Source organism: Lissotriton vulgaris, chromosome 2_1, assembly GCF_964263255.1.
Source record: "Lissotriton vulgaris chromosome 2_1, aLisVul1.2, whole genome shotgun sequence".
Taxonomy (NCBI): Eukaryota; Metazoa; Chordata; class Amphibia; order Caudata; family Salamandridae; genus Lissotriton; species Lissotriton vulgaris.
In genome coordinates, this window is record NC_141687.1 from 1,111,690,858 (window position 1) to 1,111,711,286 (window position 20,429).

Consider the following 20,429-nt stretch of genomic DNA (forward strand, 5'->3'; position numbering starts at 1 on the left):
CATGGCCACATAGCGCGGTCCAGCCCTTATACAAGGCATCGTTCGCCATCTCCCCTACTGAGCCAGCTGCCATTGTAGTCTCGCCAGGAGAGACACAGGGGTATGCGGGTGTAGTCTACGCAATACAGCAGGGACCCAAGCCACTGGCGCAGCCCAGAGCAGCAAAGAACGGGCGATTCACAGGAAAGTTCCACCCCGGTCGACTCAGAGCAAGGGCAAGCTTGGGGTTGAGCAGTGTATGTACGCCAACATGGGAGACACAGCAAGTCTCATCCACAAAGTTTCACAATGGAGGCAGCAGAGAGAATTCCCAGGCGGCCGACCTGTAAAAGCCGATGGAAGGGCTGAGGAGATTCTTAGCAGCGAGTAGCGTGGAGTATAGCGTCAGGACCGCATCAACCAATTCACCCCTCGTAGCTGTGGCTGCCACCGTCCATACACCGCTGAATGGGTCCCGGTACCAAGGCGAAGAAGAGCCGTCCGAACGGCTCAGCAGGATCTCCGGCTAGCAGGCAGGCAGGGACACCGGAGAAACGCCAATCGATGCAGCGATCTTTCACCGTCCTCCCGCTGAAGCGCGGTGACAGGATGGAGAGCAGGATATCATCGCGGGAGACAAAGGCTCGCGGAGCCGGGAGACTATCCGTCTGTCTTCGCCGCCATCTTGGCTCCTCCCCCTCCCCTCTACCTTTTTAATGGAGTGTCTGGCATTGAAACATGAGTTTTATTTTTGCATTGGGGGGCAGACCTTGTAGCAATACGTGGCGGTGGGCTGCTTTAGGTGGGTTCTACATTCGTCTCTACTAACACAGCAGGTTGTAGAATATTATGAGTATCCAACACAGCAGAGGATATCAATGACCTGTTTGGAGACTGGCCAATATCACCTGCATAGTCAGAGGAATTGGTATCTACAACCAGAAAGCAGCCAGGAGTGCAAGCAGACGCTAAGGCGCCCAAGGATGATCATTTAATCAGCTGGGGATCGAGAGATAAGCGGCGCTCGGTTATGGCTATCTCGTGTGCAAGGACCGAGCTGGCTCTAATTAAAAATGTATCTAAAGTCCCCACCACAGTTCCTGTGGGCGGCCCATTTTTCCCCTTGCCCTGTCTCATATTCATCCTCTAATGGAGGTTTAGATGGGAATAGAAATGCAAAATTACTATTTGTTGCTCCACTGAAGAATAGACCAGCAATATAAAGAAAACAGAGGACTAACTTGTGGGGAGAACAATCTCCGAGAGTAGGCCCAGCCTCTAACGGGCTAAAACGGGCCTGCCCTTGGCCCGGGCTTTGCTGGAGCGGCGAGCAGTGATGTAGGCTGTGGCTCAGGTGCAGGCAATTCTCACCACCAAGCCCCCTAGCACTTGTAGTCCTGCTCTGTAGCTCTGTGTCTCCTTCCAGGCGTGACAAGCCTTCTAATATGCAGCTCCTGCCTCAAACTTTTGCTGCGCCCACTGCATAGCCTCCCCCGCTGGGCAGCACCCTCCAAGGCTCTTGCCGCAGGGATTAAGCTCTTGTTACTCTCACGCTCACGCCCTTGTGCCCACCACAGTGTATCACAGTGTATCGCAGCTCCATATGCCTTCCTACCCGTGACAAAAGTCTTGTCACCTCACCTCTGGTGAAGGGGGGCCAGGCTGGGTGCCTTATTCACTGTCTACAGGGCTCAGTCCGAGGCTCTTACCTCTGTTTGGCGCACGCACCCGCTCTACTCTGTTCCTCAGCACCAGCACTGAAGTCCAGTCTCCTCAACTCTGGTGAAGGTGGGCCAGGCTGGGCACTTTACTCAATGTCTGCAGGGCGGCGGGGCTCAGTCCGGGGCTCAGACCGCTCGGCTCTGCTCCTCAGCTCTACTCTGCTCCTCAGCACCAGGGCGCCAGAGCTCTCCAGCAGCTCTCCCGCAGCACCAAGGTGGCACCAACACAGCTTCACAACTTCGTGACTTCGATATTGCGGTATTGCGGTTTCTCGAACGCCCACTGTTCTCAGATCCTGTACAGCTGCTGCCGCTGCCGCTCTCACTGCTACCCGCTTCCACTGCTCTTGCACTAAGGTTGTATTATCTTGTGAGCCTCCGGAAATGACATCCTTCTTTACTCCCTATGTAGCATACAAGTACCTTAGACTGCCATACGGTCTTGAATCTGCCACCAGCTTGTTCCAATAGCTGATGAATAGCTTATTCAAGAATATTGCTGGCGTGCAGACGTACCAGAATGAAATATTATTTTTTTCCAAAGATTTGGAAAAACATAATATCATCTTGAGGAAGGTTTTATCAATTTTGCTACAGAGTGATATGACAGTTGGAGGACGGTGGATATCTGACTATATGGTTACCCCAACTTTTTGCCTAGTGTTTAGCTGGTTTTCGACTTAGTTGGCCTGGGATCCTGCTAATCAGGGCCCCAGGCTATCTGCTCTCACTGTAAAATGGACTCCATGTACTTTAGGTACATCTCCAATTGGATATTGAGTCACCTTATGAGCCCCTGTATAGTGTACCATAGGTACCCAGGGCATAGGTGCATCCAAGGACTACCAGGGGCTGCAGCATGTATTATGCCACCGCTGGCTGGCCACCCACATTGACACAACTGGCTGATCACTCAGCTGGGGCAAGGTTGTGTAATCACCCCTTGCTTAGATATAGTATTCCTATGTCTAAACTTATATATAGACACATATGCACCTATAAGTCACTCATATGGCAGGCCTTGACAATCCTGAAGGCAAAGTGCTTGGTTTTATGTGAGATGGTGCTCTAGCATGAGCTGAGCCTGTCTGAAGCTTTCGGAACCATGTCCTTATAGCTGTTCTATGATATAGCCATACCATATACTCTTGAGTGCATTATAATCCTCGCGGTTAATGCTAACTTTGGTTTGGCTTTATCAAAACATGTCGTGTAAGGTGTCATATGCTTTGGAATACTACCCCCTCATCAGTTCTGGTGATGGAGGTAGCATTCCACCCTTCTAGAGGGAGAAGACATGTAGTTGTAGCTTTACTCAGTTAAACTTAAACAGACCCTCAGCATCACAAAATGGATGCTGCTGCCACAGACGCATGTCTGACCTCCTGCAGCTGGGAGACCTTCCAGCGAGGGAGGCCTGGACAATAGATTTCCTGCCCAGGCTATAGTGTATTGGGGTAGGGTGGGTTGAATGAAATGAGACACTGCCTGGGGCACACAAGGTGCTCCATGCATAGCCCGGTTCAAACCAGTTGCTGGGGCACTCCAGCCCCAGCTCTGGCATGAAACTGGACAAAGGGAAAGGGGTGTAACCACGCCCTTCCCTGGTCCCACCCATAGGAGGGACCTAGCAGGTAATCCAGCCCCTTTAATCAGTATAAAGCTAGGAGCTGAGTCTAGAGACTTTTGATTATCCTGAACTGAAACTCTGAAACAAAACTCTGGACCTTCAACATTCTACTGCAACTAGAAGACTGAAGAATCTCCCTTGTGGTCAAGGAGTGACCACCCTGTGCAAACAGGCACCAACTAGTGAATTGCCAGTTTGCTCAAAGGATCCCGACAACTCTGCTTCACAGGACTGGACTTCCAGACTTCTCGGATCGCGACCCACACCTCCAGCAAAGCTGAGACCCGTGGCGGACACGAGAGACGTGGGACCGTACACCTGACCATTTTGCTCTTTGCTAAACTATGCAGCTTCTGAGGTGTCCTCGAAGTTGTGCATTGGAGATGGAGAAGCCCCAACCCTGAGCCGTAAGTGCACTGAAGCTCAGGCCTCCACACTCCACGAGTGTCGCGTGGGGCCTGCTCTTGCATTTCTCCTTGATGCGTCTTTGTGGTTGCTAGCCTGTTGGGTAGTGGCCATCTTGAAGACACTATTTTGAAACAATGCAACTTGCCTGGTTGCGCTGGGCTTGCTCTTGCTTTCCTGTAAAGGGGAAGCTCCACAAACCTTGCTGGTATGTACAAGAAGACGATCTTCACTTCCTTCCTGGGTTGCCTTTGCCAAGGCTTGTTGACTTCAATCTGGAAGCCGACACCGCCAACAGCAAGAACCTTTGTGAGACAGTCTGTCTCCAGCACCTGGTTGTCGTTGACGCCTCCTGGTCTACGTGGCTGCAGAGACAAGCTTCACTTCTTCACCTGTTTGCAGCTCGACATCGCCTGGTTCCTTCCTGGTTCCTTCCTGGTCACTGGCTAGTGACCCAGACTCTGTCCCCTCGGCTTTCAAGTTCTTCACTTCTTTGATCCACCCTTGGATCCATCCGGACATCTTCCTCCTGGTCGCCTGCAGCATCTTCTTGCACCTCTCCATAGGATTCGACAATGAAACCCGACACAAATTCACACCTATGCACCCAGCTTACCTGGGTGAGGTAACTCGAGTACTCCTGTGCTCCTGTGTGTAATAACTATCCAAGTGTCCTACTTTAACTGGGTTTTCCCGTAGTCCATCCGGAAGTGTCCGAAATCAACTACTTTGTTAACTTTACGTTCCCATTAAAAGTCTATGAGAACTTGCGTGTGTGTTTAGACATTGCACACGCATCCTGTGAGACTCCTACTTCCTAACCTGTGGTTGTTCAATGTAGTCCCAGCGATTCCCTAGGCCCAAGGCCTATTCACCTGTTTGAAGTGGTTCTTATACCTCTTACTTAGTATATGGTTCATGAGGCCCCTAGGGCAGAACTGTATTTGTGCAACTTATTGTATGCTTATTGAGTCACTTGTGCTGTGTCTCAAACTCTGACCTCATAAAGAGTGCAGAGGGGTTGTGTTAGTAATAAATACATATATATTTGATATATACCTTGTGTGGTGTCCTTTCATTTGGTATTCAAGGGGATATTATTGGTAAAACAATTTGCTTCACATGCTCTCTGATGTATTATCCCAAGACTGCTTTGTCCATGCTACCACTAGGATAGCTGGTCTATAAGGTTGGCTTTACAACCATCACCATAAGGGTTGTTTGGACTGATACAGGGTGCCCACTAGAATAGTGAACATCACATATCAGCCTACATGGTGGAAAGTGATTGGGGGAAGCTGAGCCCTACATTAAAGGAGCCTCACTTCAGTACTCCATCTCAACACCAGCCTTTTACTTTGCCAAAACACACCACAGGTATAGATTCCCTATGGTGGAGACTCTATGATACCCTTAGGGTGAGGGATTGCTTAGTGGACCATGAGACAGAGGTAACCAAGCTAGTGCAGGTACTTCCTTATATGGCCACTTAGGCAATATAGGCTTACCTGGTCAAGGATAGCCTTATCTCCTTTCCTTTGGGGGGGTTGTGTAGGAAGGTGGATATCTGACTAAATGGTTACCCCAACTTTTTGCCTAGTGTTTAGCTGGTTTTCGACTTAGTTGGCCTAGGATCCTGCTAATCAGGGCCCCAGGCTATCTGCTCTCACTGTAAAATGGACTCCATGTACTTTAGGTACATCTCCAATTGGATATTGGGTCACCTTATGAGCCCCTGTATAATGTACCTGAGGTACCCAGGGCATAGGCGCATCCAAGGCCTACCAGGGGCTGCAGCATGTATTATGCCACCCCTGGCTGGCCATCCACATTGACACAACTGGCTGATTACTCAGCTGGGGCAAGGTTGTGTAATCACCCCTTGCTTAGATATAGTATTCCTATATCTAACCTTATATATAGACACATATGCACCTATAAGTCGCTCCTATGGCAGGCCATGACAATCCTGAAGGCAGAGAGCTTAGTTTTATGTGAGATGGTGCTCTATCATGAGCTGATCCTGTCTGCAGCTTTCAGAACCATGACCTTATAGCTGTTCTATGATATAGCCATACCATATACTCTTAAGTGCATTATAATCCTCGCGGTTAATGCTAACTTTGGTTTGGCATTATCAAAACATGTCGTGTAAGGTGTCATACGCTTTGGAATACTACCCCCTCACCAGTTCTGGCGACAGGGGTAGCATTTCACCCTTTTAGAGGAAGAAGACATGTAGTTTTAGCTTTACCCGGTTAAAGTTAAACAGAGCCTCAGAATCACAAAATAGATGCTGCTGCCAAAGACACAAGTCTGACCTCCTGCAGCTGGGAGCCCTTCCAGCAAGGGAGGCCTGGACAATAGCTTTCCTGCCTTGGGAGGTGCTAGCAGCTCCCCAGACAGGATATAGTGTATTAGGGCAGGGTGGGTTGAGTGAAATGAGACACTGCCTGGGGCACACAAGGTACTCCATGCATAGCCCGGTTCAAACCAGTTGGTGGGGCACTCCACCCCCAGCTCTGGCCCGAAACTGGATAAAGGGAAAGGGGTGTAACCACCCCCTTCCCTGGTCCCACTCATAGGAGGGACCTAGCAAGTAATCCAGCCCCTTCAATCAGTATAAAGCTAGGAGCTGAGTCTAGAGACTTTAGATTGTTTTGAACTGAAACTCTGAAATGAAACTCTGGACCTTCGGCATTCTACTGCAACTAGAAGACTGAAGAATCTCCCTTGTGGTCAAGGAGTGACCACCCTGTGCAAACAGGCACCGACTAGTGAATTTCCGGTTTGCTTTGTTGACGCTCCCAAAGGATCCCAACAACTCTGCTTCATAGGACTGGACTTCCAGACTTCTCGGCCCGATGCACACCTCCAGCAAAGCTGAGACCTGTGGTGGACACGAGAGACGTGGGAATGGACACCTGACCATTTTGCTCTTTGCTAAACTTTGCAACTTCTGAGGCATCCTCGAAGTTGTGCAATGGGGATTAAGAAGCCCCAACCCCTAGCCATAAGTGCACTAAAGCTCAGCCCTCCACACTCCACGAGTGCCGCGTGGGGCTTGCTTTTGCATTCCTCCTTGACACATCTTTGTGGTTGCTAGCCCATTGGCTAGCGGCCATCTTGAAGACACCATTTTGAAACAACACTGCTAGCCTGGTTGCTCTGGGCTTGCTCTTGCTTTCCTGTAATGGGGAAGCTCCACAGATCATTCTGGTCTGAACAAGAAGCCGATCTTCACATCCTGTGTGAGTTGCATTTGCCAAGGCTTTTTGACTTCAATCTGGAAGCCAACACCGCCAACAGCGAGAGCCTTTGTGGGACAGTCTGTCTCTAGCTCCTGGTTGTCGTCAATACCTCTTGGTCTATGTGGCTGCAGAGACAAGCTTCACTTCTTCACCTGTTTGCAGCTCGACATCGCCTGGTTCGTTCCTGGGCACTGGCTACTGACCCAGACTCTGTCCCCTCTGCTTTTAGGTTCTTCACTTCTCGATCCACCCTTGGATCCATCCGAACATCTTCCTCCTGGTCGCCTGCAGCATCTTCTTGCAGCTCTCCATAGGATAGGATGACGAAACCCGACACGACTTCACATCTATGCACCGGCTTCCCTGGGTGAGGTAACTTGAGTACTCAGGTGCTCCCGTGGGTAATAACTATCCAAGTGTCCTTCTTTAACTGCGTTTTCCCGTAGTCCACCCGGAAGTGTCCGAGATCAACTACTTTGTTAACTTTAAGTTCCCATTGAAAGTCTATGAGAACTCACATGTGTGTTTAGACACTGCACACGCATCCTGTGAGACTCCTACGTCTTAACCTGTGGTTTTTCAGTGTAGTCCCAGCGATTCCCTAGGCCCTAGGCCTATTCACCTGTTCTGATATGGTTCTTATACCACTTACTTAGTATATGGTTCGTGAGGCCCCTAGGGCAGAATTGTATTTGTGCAACTTATTTTATCCTTATTGAGTCACTTGTGCTGTATCTCGAACCCTGACCTCATAAAGAGTGCAGAGGGGTTGTGTTGGTAATAAATACATTTATATTTGATATATACCTTGTGTGGTGTCCTTTCATTTGGTATTCAAGGGGTTATTATTGGTAAAACAATTGGCTCTACATGCTCTCTGAAGTATTAGCCTAAGACTGCTTTGTCCATGCTACCACTAGGATAGCTGGACTATAAGGTTGACTTTACAACCATCAGCATAAGGGTTATTTGGACTGATACAGGGTGCCCACTAGAATGGTGGACATCACATAGCAGGCCAACGTCTCACAACAGTGAAATTAGAAAAGTGTAAATTCGCTAACAGTTAGCTAGAATATTTGGGGCATACTGTGTGACGGGATGGCATACATTCAAAGGATTCTCCAATCAAAGCAATCAGTGACACTAAAACTTCAGGAGACAAGAATGTGCTTCGCTCATTAACTCATTCCTTAGCTTAGCAAAATATTAATCTGAAGAGCATTTTCACTCCCAAATTGCACGTTGCATGCCCATATTAAACTAGAATTTGGGCTGTCCACACAGCATTGGATATTAAAGGTGATGTTTGTTACCTATAGCCTTAAAGCCCAGAAGGGCAAGAAAAAATAATTGTTAAAAAACATAATCTGGGAAATGATAAACAACTTGGAAGAAATATCTAAATCATGCCCTGGAGGCAGGAGAAATCTGAGCAAGTGCCATGCTGGTGCCTTTGGCCGCTAAATTACTGACCAATACGTAAGGCCTATATCAACGGAACATGATGCACATGCTGTGAAGAAGTCAAGGAGTTGGCACATGGGGGATGGCCCCATCTCTACATGAGGTTTGGGTCCTCCCAGCTTATCTGTCTTTGCCCCTCAGTTCAAGTATGAAACAATGGCTAATGAGTCTGCAATTCAGATTAATTTCTTTAAAATTGTGTTGGTATGGGTGAAGAAATCTGGATGACACCGACAGGCAATGATGCTTCTGTGCAAAAGGAGAGGAGTCGTTGGTACACGTTCTATGCATTTGCAAAAAGCTAGAATGCTTGGCTTCGATCAGTATGGTGCACCCTAAATGTCAGGTCCTGCCGAGGCACTATGGAAGCTTGTCTAAGAGGAGAATCAGAGCAGTTATCAGCCCGATTTATGGAATTTTTTAAATCAGCAGTTGCCACTATCCATATTTGCCCAGGACCCTGAAATGATTTTTTTCTGTTGAGTCCTGTTTTCATCTCTCCCTGAATGGCAAGTATTATTGGTATCCCGCGTGGGGCGCAGATTTGCAAGTAATAGCTCCCCCTACAGTGAGCTCCTGATTTGAAAAAAGCTTTAGAACCCACGGCTGTTGTAAACAACTTACACCCTTGTGTAGTATTGGGGTTCCCAAGGCCTACATGCTCCGTAGATAACCCACTTACATTCAAGAACTGTTGGCACGGACACTGTAAAATTCAAAGAACAAGTTTATTAAGACCCCATGGGGTGGTGGTACATTCCTACAGCACCCTTCGGTAATGCAAGAAGTATCACACCGAACATTGGTGTGAACCGTTCTTTTATACAGTTTGTAGGTAATAAAAAATTGGCGGCACAAAGTTACAAAGCATTATGTACATATATGGTCATTTTCTGGAACACAGCCAGCTTATTGGAGGGTTACAACCCCGCTGGTCAGTTTGGCGGCACATTCCTAAAGGGTGACTGGTCAGTGGGGACTGCGCATGTACAGGCTTGACCAGTGCTAAAAATAGCCTGTTGCTGGGCAAACTCAAGTGGTCAGTGGTACGGACAACGGACTAAAGGGCATGCTAGCCACGAGGCCGCTTATGTACTAAGTTGGCCGCCGTAACATCCAAAATGGCATTTTCGTGTATAGCCAAGTTAAGCGGGAAAACGTGTAGTTCAGCTAAGCGCTAACACGGCCATGGTCGATTACAACAGATGACCCTTTTAGCGTTTAGCTGAAGCTACCTCATAGTGAACATAATCAGGGTGGTCGTCCTCAATATCTATTAACATTATTTGAGTTACTTCTTTATGAAGCATCATGCGGTCATGGGCAAGAGCTAGTCTTAATGGTACACAAGCTGATAAGCACATAGAACATAAGGCTGGGCCACATTGAATACATAAGCATACGAAGAACAGTATCCCCACAATAATACAGAGAATCGCTAGCAGTTTCCAACCCCAAGCAGTAAGCATTGACCAGAACCATCCTGAAAGTGTCCAAGTTCCATTGTCCGGATGAATTTCAGCAGCTATCTTATGCAATTTGGAAATGGCATCATAAACAGATGGTGAATTGTCAGGTATATAAACACAGCAGCTACTTCCGATAATTCTGCATGCCCCCCCACGGTCAGCCAAAACTACGTCTAACACCATCCTATTTTGGAGCGTGACAATCCTAGAAATCTGGAGTTCTTCGGAAATATTCCCAAGTGCAATGGCAGTATCATTGGCTACGGCCTCAACAACACGTGTCAATCGTCGTATTTTCAGACTGTTCAACGTGGCCCCCACAAAGGAAAACAGTCCCAAATTGAAGTCCACATATTGCTGTAAGGCAGTATCAGTCTGGTCGATATCATCCAGAACAACAGTCCGTTTGACACGATTCAAAACAAAGTCGTGGTACAAAATATAGTCATTATGATACATTGGTGGGGCAATGAATACAGGGGGTAATACAAAAGATACATAGCACGTGCCTAACCATCCCAACGGAAGTTGATGATAACCTTTCGTTCCACAAATGAAATAAGTATTGCGAGATGCTACAAACGATATGCCATTCGGGCTATCAAAGGTAAGTGTGGTGTTGCATTCACTTTTCCCCACCGGAATTGAGCCTTTATTTCGTATACACAAATCAGCTTTAGTAGCGATAACATTAATGACATGTGAGCTAGATACATTGATATTTTGTTGATTGCTGTACACACGTGGGGCAGATACATTATCGGGCCGGTACTCCTCCCATTCAAATCGAGTACCCTCAGCCCGTGGAAACCCATCCCTGTCGTGATAACAAACTTTATTCAAACGAAAAAGCACCCCCCCTTTTGTTGGCCATCTCAGAGTGAAGAGGAGAGTGTACCAGGCATTACAGGATCCATTATGTGAAAACGGGAGTGGAATGAGTGGAGTACCCCCTTTCTTCTGATGCCCCGGCAACATCCCACACACCCAGCAATTGGACGTATTTGTCATATTATGCGTGTGATGCAGAATCTGGATAAAACTATTATTCAAGTAAGTCTGTCGGTGCCGTTCTTCATGATAGGGTAAGGTGAAATGAAAATGTTCAGATGGGGCCGGGGTAGTCGGCAGCAAATGTTCACGTGCAGGCACCACAAGTTCAACTACCCAGGCTATCACAGCTATTACCACAATGGTCAAGACAAAAAGGATGGCACCAAGTATTTGTTTATCTCGTGATGCGGTGGACGCCATAGTTCAGAAAGTTCTTAATATCTCAAATAGTTCAAATTGTTCACAAAGTCTCAAATACACATAAGTGTATACCTAAAAAAGAAAAATACGGTGCTGAGCTCCGAGGTAGCCGTTGTTTTCTTCTCCGGGGTCAAGACGGGTGTCGCTACTCTTGGCAGAACTGATCCCCCCCCCCCTTGAGATTCCCGGTTTCCGTTTCACAAACCCCAGAGCGGTAACCAACCAGTCTCGAAAACCAAAAAAAATCTTCTTATCGTGGCTGCAGGTTATAACGCTCTCGTCCAGCAACAGTGTGGTCCGGGAAGGCTCCCTCAACTACGGCCGATGTCACAGCTGGGCCCTTTTCTTTCTCCAAAATGTCCTTGTAGTCCGTTAACACAGCAGGATTCACCAGATCAGGAGAGACACGACGGCAGTGAGTTGAATGCACCCACCGCTTCCTATTGGTCACTCGTACTGCTGTCCGGGTCGCCAGAAGGACCTGCTCAGGGCCCCGCCGCCTCGGCTCCAAGCTGCTCGCTCTCTCAAACGACCGGATCATAACATGGTCGCCAGGGCGAAGATCATGGCCCTCTCCAGTAGAGTTATCAGGAAGCGCTTCTCGAACCTGTTGATGAATAGAAAGCAAATCATTTGTTAATCGTGCCAAATAATCATTCATCATTATACACGGCACATCATGTATTAACCGCGGATTGGGCACCCCCCAAATATTCATAGGGCGACCAAACACCACCTCATATGGTGTGAGGCCAGTTCGCGAGTGGGGCACTGATCTGAGAGAGAGTAATGCTAGCGGCAAAGCATCCGGCCACTTCAACGACGTAGATGCCACAATTTTAGCCAATTTGAGTTTCAACGTAGCATTGTACCGCTCAACTAGACCTGCCGACTGAGGGTGGAACACATCATGAAACTTCTGCTGAATCCCTAACCCCTTCAGTACATACTCCACAATCTTCCCAACAAAATGATGGCCCATTATTGCTCCACAAAAATTTGCAAACTCCAAAGCGAGGGAAAAACTCCTTAAGCAACACCTTAGCCGTTGTTAGAGCTGTATTGTCTTTCGTGGGGAAGGCCTCAACCCATTTGCTAAAAGCACATACCACCACTAAGACGTACTTCAGATTGTTGCAACGCTCAAGCTGGATATAATCCATTTGGAGTACCTCGAATGGTGCGGAAGGTGGAACGAACCCTCCTTTCGGAGTATGGGTCCCCTTTCCAGGATTGTGTTGCAAACATACCAGGCAGGTCTGCACTACTCTCTTGGCAGTATTAGCAATCTCGGAATGTTCCCAAACTCGTGTTAGCAGTCGAGTGATTGCAAGAGCTCCCACATGCGCCAACCCATGTGCCATCTGAACCATCGCTTGCAAGTAAGCTGCAGGCAATTTCCATTTCTCCATGTCCTTGCTTCTCCAACAACCTTCATCATCTAGCACTCCATCTGCTGCCCATGCCGCAAGTTCTGATTCAGTAGCTGATTTCTGAATATCTAAGATCTCTGCTCTAGCATCGCTCCATCGCTCAGCCTGTGATTGCGTCACGTACATGCGGGAGTCAGTTCGGGACATAGCCGTTTGTCTCGCTATGCTGTCCGCAAAGGCATTTCCTTGACCCACTTTATCAGTGATCTTTTTTTGGGCACTACATTTTATTATCGCTACTTTCCTTGGACAAAGCAACGCATTTAGGAGGTCACGCACTAATTCTCCGTGCATAATGTGTACTCCGTGAGAAGTCAGAAACCCACGCTCTCTCCAGAGTAGCCCGAAGTCATGTGCTACTCCGAAGGCATACCGGCTGTCCGTGTATATGTTCACACATAGGCCAGCACTCAACTCGCAGGCTCTTGTTAAAGCTATCAGCTCTGCTGCCTGAGCCGATTTCTGGGGTATCCGTGCTGTTTCTACCACCGTTTTAAGTGTTGTGATCGCACAGGCTGCGGAAGTGGTACCATCTGGCAGCCTCAAACACGATCCATCAACCCACAGTTCCCCATCCACATCTGGAAGTGGCATATCCTGTAAGTCGACACGACCCTTTGTCTGTTCCTCGGTCAGGAAAACACAGTCATGATGTTTTTCTTCCTGACCCTCCTCGACCGGTAGGGCAATAAAGTGGCAGGGTTCAGGGTAGCACATCTTTTCAGTGTGATATGTGGCGCCAAAAGTGTAAGCTCATATCCTGTCAAACGAGCACTTGTGAGGTATTGGGTCTTTGTTTGATTTAACAGGGCATCCACTGCATGGGGAACCAGCACTAACAATTTGTGCGATAACACTATTCCCTCACTCTGCCGTATGGCTACTGCTGTTGCTGCAACTGCTCGAAAACACCCAGGTAACCCTCGTGCTACAGGATCAAGAATGGCAGAGAAATACGCACAGGGCCTCTGCTTATCCCCGTGTGCTTGCACCAGCACTGACAACGCGCACCCATCTTTCTCGTGCTCGTACAATGTGAAAATCTTCGTGTAATCTGGTGTACCTAATACGGGGGCAGAGCAGAGGGCCTGTCTCAATTGTTCAAAAGCATTTTGACATTCATCTGTCCATTCAAGGGGCATTGGTGTAGCTTTGGACAGTAATGCTAGCAAGGGTTTTATTATGTGCGAAAATTCCATGATCCACTGCCTACAAAAGGACGTTAACCCTATGAAGGCGCGTACATCTCTCTGTGTGCGGGGGACTGGTGTATCTAAAATCGCCTGAATTCGATCTGATGTTAATGCACGCCCCTCCTTAGACAAAAGATGACCGAGGTAGGTCACCTTGGGTCTACAGTATTGAAGCTTTTTCTTAGAAACCTTGTGATTATTCTGTGCCAGAAAAGAACGCAACGCAATCGTACTCTCCTCACATTGTGCATAAGAATCTGCAGCAAGCAGAAGGTCATCCACGTATTGGATAAGGACAACCCCAGACTGTAACTCAAAGGAATCAAGCTGTCTTTTCAGAGCCTGGCTGTAGATACTTGGGCTCTCAGTGTAACCTTGAGGAACACGACAAAATCTATACGATTTATTATTTAACGTGAAGCCAAACAAATATCTGCTATCAGGATGGACAGGGATGGAAAAGAACGCGTTTTTCAAATCAATTACACTAAAGGTCGTGGCCGTTGGTGGCACCAATGTAAGCAAGGTCGTAATGTCGGACACCACCGGGTATTGAGGAATGACAATTTTGTTAATCTCTCTCAAGTCAATAATAAACCGATAGATTTTGTCGTCAGTATCTCTCTTAAGGATCGGAAGAATAGGGCTGTTACAAACATTATAAGGAACCTCCTCCACCACTCCTGCAGTTATCAAATCTTGGACAATATGTGTCAGGGCAATTTCACCTTCCCTCGAAATCTTATACTGTGGTACCCGTGGCAGAGAGGCCCCCTCCTTAACAGTAATATGAATAGGTGGAATACGCATCTCTCCGACATCCGTATCCGAGGTCGCCCATAACGTGTGTGGGAGAGAGGCCAAAGCTGGAATGTCTAGTATAGTGCAAAATCTGTCTGAGTCAGGATTATTGTCATTCAGGATGACCCGCACTCCCTCAGGAGCGCACCGTATCGTTGCTCGAAAATATTTAAGCAAATCAATACCCAGGATATTATCTGGTGTATGGGGCGATAACAAAAATTGGCCAAAACAAAAAAATTTGTCAATACAAAGTGCAAGGGGTTTTGACAATGGGCTAGGGGAGGGTGTGCCATCGAACCCTACACATGTTATCATTTCGCCAGACAGGGGAGCCCTCGGAACCAAGTTTTTTGACAAAGCGCTACGAGTAGCTCCTGTGTCGACTAGAAATTGATCAGTAGAACCCAAAATGCCCGCTGTTACATATGGACCCTTCTGATCTACCGGCACTTCAATTGATTCCGCACCCCATCCTACGCAGTCCTATGCATGCACATAATCCTGGTGCTCCGCATTCTCACCCTCCGATATCTGGTATTGGTTCCGTCTATCAAAAGTATTTCGTTCATCCTGGCCACGGCCCCTCTCCTCAGCCCTTCCACGATCACCTCCACCTCCTCTTACTCCCGTATAACTTCCTCTCGACCTACCACCTCCACGACCACGCTGACTACGTTGTTCACGAAGTACCGGACAATCATCAGCCCAATGCCCAAACTCTTTACAGTACGCACATTGATCCTCCGCTATATCCGTACGACCGTACGACGTGTTTCCTCCACCTCGTCTACCTCTATCACTCCCTCTACCCTGTGTTCCCCGAACCTGCGCCAACATCACCTCCGTTTTCAATTCTTTCGCCTTTTTATCAATACTTTCTTTAGCCTCCAACTCCTGCCGCTCATAATACTGAGCCATAGTTAACAAAGACGCAGGGGTCGCCGTGGCCCAGGAACTTTCACTCGCTTTCAATCGCTTTGCAATCTCCGGTAGGAGATTAGCTACATACTTATCTACAAACAAATGCCTACCCGTATCCTCCGTCAAAGATTGACCACTGTAATCATGAAACGCCTCTTCGAAGCGCGTAAAGAAATCTGAAACCGTTTCATCTGGCTTTTGTTTGCACGAAGCTAACATAGTCCAATCGATCTTTTTAGAAGGCACAAGCGTTTTTAATTTATTTAAAATAGCCGCCGGGAGATCCAAGATCAACTGGCAAGGCTTACATGCCGGTTCCCTGTCTAAATCGGCTGCCGTTATTTCTTTCCAAGTTCCCCCAAGTATCGTTTCATCATTATTTTTACGAATCTGTCTCCACATATCTGGCGGAAGAATTAACCCAAAAAACAGATCTATGTCAACAAGAGTCATCACACAAGACGAAATAGCCCCTTCCACCCCTTCATAGAATGCCGCTGGATTTTTACGAAGATCAGGTAAAGATTTTTTCAACGCCATAACATCTGCTCTGTTCCAAGGCGTATATACCCAATTATATACAAAATATCCCTTGGCATCCTTTGACAATTTATCATCATCTGTACCTTCCCCTTTAGGTGGAACATACAAGGGTGCGGCTTCACGCATAGGCATAACATGCAATGCAGAACTCTTATCTGAACCCCGGAGAGAACACTCCTTAGACTGCCCATTAGACTCCGGACCGGACTCCCTATTCTTTTTCCGCTCGTCCCGCAATCTGGTAGTCTCATCTCGCAGCTGGATCAGTTGCTTGTAAAGGGCATCAACATCTGCAAGATCAAATAAACCTTTATCCAGATTCTCACGGTGAACTGACACAGCTTTATCTTCTAATGTATCTGAAAACTGACGATATGCGGTAACAACTTCATCTGCCAAATTAGGCAGAAAATACAATAATTCTTGATCTGTCCAATTACCCCTTTCCGCCACAACGTCAGATTGAGAAACAAAATTCGTATTCACTTTACGAGCCCAACTACGTAAATGTGCGGATCTCTCCGCAGAAAACCTGAGACCAGATACACCCTTCTTTCCCGGCTTATCCTGTCCTTCATCCTCAAAATCTGCAGCTGGTGCCGTAGGCGAAACGTACGGGGGCGGCGACCAATCTAGCAATGAAAAATCATCAATTTCATTATTAAGGACAGGATAAAGCGGTCGACGAATAGGGAATTGACCAGTCGTTTGCAATTTACGTTCCCGCTCCTCTCTCTCTCTCTTCTCCTGAGCCTCCTTTTCCTCAAGCTGTAAAGCCTTATCTCGAGCAGCCTTGCGCTGCTCTTTGTCCGCCAAGGCAACTTCACGTTTCATTCGTTCGCGCACCGCTTTCTCCCACATTCGCACACAATCAAACATGGTTTGTCTAGACCTTCGTTGAAACAAACATTGCTCCACAAACTGTACTTTACGTAAATCGAACGACCCATGTAGAGGCCATTGCAATTCACGATCTGACTTTGTATACTTATGCCATAATTTACTGTACATTATAGGGGGAAGGCCAAATTTAATGTACATATCACGATTTGGTGTTCCTTCTGGGGGAGCCGGCTGTGCTTCCGCTAACCTAATTGTGGTACCATTTCCAAGACAGCACATCCCTCGGAGTGTGCTTAAAACAGGCATGTTCAAAAAGTATCACGAAAGCGTGACACCGTATAAAATGGCACTTACAGTACTTCACACAAATGTGCCGCTCGAAGGAAAGAAACAAAATTAGAGAAACATCTCTACATGCCTGCCTATGTGAAGTGCACTACACATATAGATTCAAAGGTCACAAATTCACAAACGTTAGCTAACTCAAATCAAAATCATAGATCATAGAACTCTGGCAAGCGTCCGAAGACTACCTTACCGATCACAAATCATAGGACTTCAGTAAGCGTCCACAGACTACCTTACCGATCACAAATCTTACCCAAAATCTCAAATGTCCAGATTCCAACTGCCAAGGTCTTGTAATCGAATCAGCCAAACGGCACTTTCCCAGCAACGCAGACGATCAAAAACTCAGTCGGAGACCGGCGCCACCTGGAAGGTCAGATCAGAAGGAAAGGAAGAAACACCGCGGGTGCCAAGACTCGGGTCACTCGGTGGCAGCGTACGCGTCCATGGCGAGTTTCCAAACCTTCGTCACGACCTCTCCTTCGGGCATCCGAGTCGCCGATGAGTCCCTTCGTGGTCGCCAATTTGTAGTATTGGGGTTCCCAAGGCCTACATGCTCCGTAGATAACCCACTTACATTCAAGAACTGTTGGCACGGAAACTGTAAAATTCAAAGAACAAGTTTATTAAGACCCCATGGGGTGGTGGTACATTCCTACAGCACCCTTCGGTAATGCAAGAAGTATCACACCGAACATTGGTGTGACCCGTTCTTTTATACAGTTAGTAGGTAATAAAAAATAGGCGGCACAAAGTTACAAAGCATTATGTACATATATGGTCATTTTCTGGAACACAGCCAGCTTATTGGAGGGTTACAACCCCGCTGGTCAGTTTGGCGGCACATTCCTAAAGGGTGACTGGTCAGTGGGGACTGCGCATGTACAGGCTTGACCAGTGCTAAAAATAGCCTGTTGCTGGGCAAACTCAAGTGGTCAGTGGTACGGACAACGGACTAAAGGGCACGCTAGCCACGAGGCCGCTTATGTACTAAGATGGCCGCCGTAACATCCAAAATGGCGTTTTCGTGTATAGCCAAGTTAAGCGGGAAAACGTGTAGTTCAGCTAAGCGCTAACACGGCCATGGTCGATTACAACACTTGGCACCCTCTCCTCACACCCCTGACAGCTCCACTCAAGATAAAATTTGCTCCTGAAGCCACCCTAGTGATATGCACTTTAGGCAACCTGGAAGATAGGGATGGCCCCATAATGCCGTGAGCCTTACAAGATGATGAGTTCTGAATCATTCACCGACAACAGGACTCACCCCTCTGGATCTCTTACAATCTTGCCCCAACTCGGACTGAGAATGAACAGCTGATGGAGGATGAAGGCAGGGCTGGACTGGCCATAGCGGGCACCGGGTGTTTTCCTGGTGGGCCGCCAGGGTGGGGTCCATTTTTGTTACCTGGGGCAGGCAATATTGGCCCCTGTAACAAAATCGGCCATAAATACCCTAACAAACAACTCCGCTGCACCCCCTCCTCCTTCCTTGGGGGGGGCGGCCGAGCAATTTGCCAGGGCCGTTTTTGGTTCCCAGTCCGGCCCTGGATGAAAAGAAGCCTCTCAGACGGTGGTGTTAGGGGCTCTTAATCTTTTTAGAATAACAATTTTTAACGTGTTTTACTTCATGCGCCTCATAACATATCTTACCCTCTCAAAGCCCTATTTCATGGTGTAATGTTTCTGAGGGTTTAGGGACCTTGTTTTGTAATAATTTTAGTTAATTGTGCGATAAAGTCTTATCTATCTTAAAGAAAAGAAGGCAAAGGCAAAGGTTTTTACCGTGTCTAGCCATAGTGTTTTGAACAGGGAGAGTACCCTTCCTGTACAAAACCTATGACGGACTCAGGCACGCACTCTAGCACTATGGTGCTAAGGTGTGTGTCAGGCGTATGGCTGCTGAAATCAGTGCCAGCACTAGGGAGAGGGGAGGAGAGAGCCATATCTCTGTGAATATAGTGCTCTCCTGCTTTCTCTCCCTCTGTCATGCAATGCAACACAGCCTCTTTGGGTGTTGCCCTGCATTCTGTGATTTGTTTCAGAATCTGGGCCCAAATGTCATTACAGTCTTGGCCCTATATATGCCACATTCAAAAGATAAGATTTTATTAAGGACATGTAGCAAACAGTGAAATTAAACCCTAATGAAAGGCAGCATGACATTGGAAATAGTGACAAAGGCATTATTGATCTGGTCTAATGGGAATATTACAAACCAAACAATTCTTTATTTTAACAGGGAAGAAATCTGATATTCTAATGGTGTGTATTTCTAACTTCACTGTGTACCAGCTATTGTATACTTTCCTGTCGCACAACACAGCAAGACTGCTAGCTGTGCAGCTTTTCACTGCTCAAGTGCAACCAGAGAGTAATGATCAATTTGGATCTTGAATTGTGGCATGGCTGGCCTGTCCCTTTAATGCAGTTCACTGCTTCACATACCAGTTCTGTATGTTTGCAGATGCTAGACGTGAGGCATTGCAAAATGTTGGTCAACAGGTCTAATGACATGATAGTTAAATTTTGAGGCCTACTTTTAGTTGACAAGATGTGGATGATTTGATGTATATTGGGAGTGTGACATACATGGCAACAAAAATAAAAGAGGCAATCTTTTTTTCCATGTTGTACCTTCCGCTCATGTTTGGACATTAGGTCCATCAAAGTACATGTAAATCAAGAGAAGACATTTTGCACAATGTGGGTGTGTCGTCTATTCACAGCCACTGTATTTTGGACCTCTCATCCATTCCAGTCCTCATCCTCCATTGGGTCTTGCTCATCATAGTCCACGTCCCAGGGGGTATTTGTCACAGATATTGTGGAGGATGGCACATTCTGGGATCATCTTGCAGACCATAGAGGGAGAGTGTAGCAATCTCCCTCCTGACATGTCCAGGCGTCTGAACCGGTACTTCAGTACACTGAATGTGTTCTCCACAATGTTGCGGGTCAAGAGCAGGGCCTAGTTGTCTGGCTCAGAGTGGTAATGCACTACTAGGGTCATGACCCATAGTTAGAGACCATTTCCTAGGTCAGCTGAAAGTTAAACAGAAATTACAACAGTTAATGCTGCAGCTTTCTGTTACAGCTATAATCCCGTCCATGTGTTCCATGTGTACTGAATGACTCAAACACATTTATTATGGTATTTCAGAA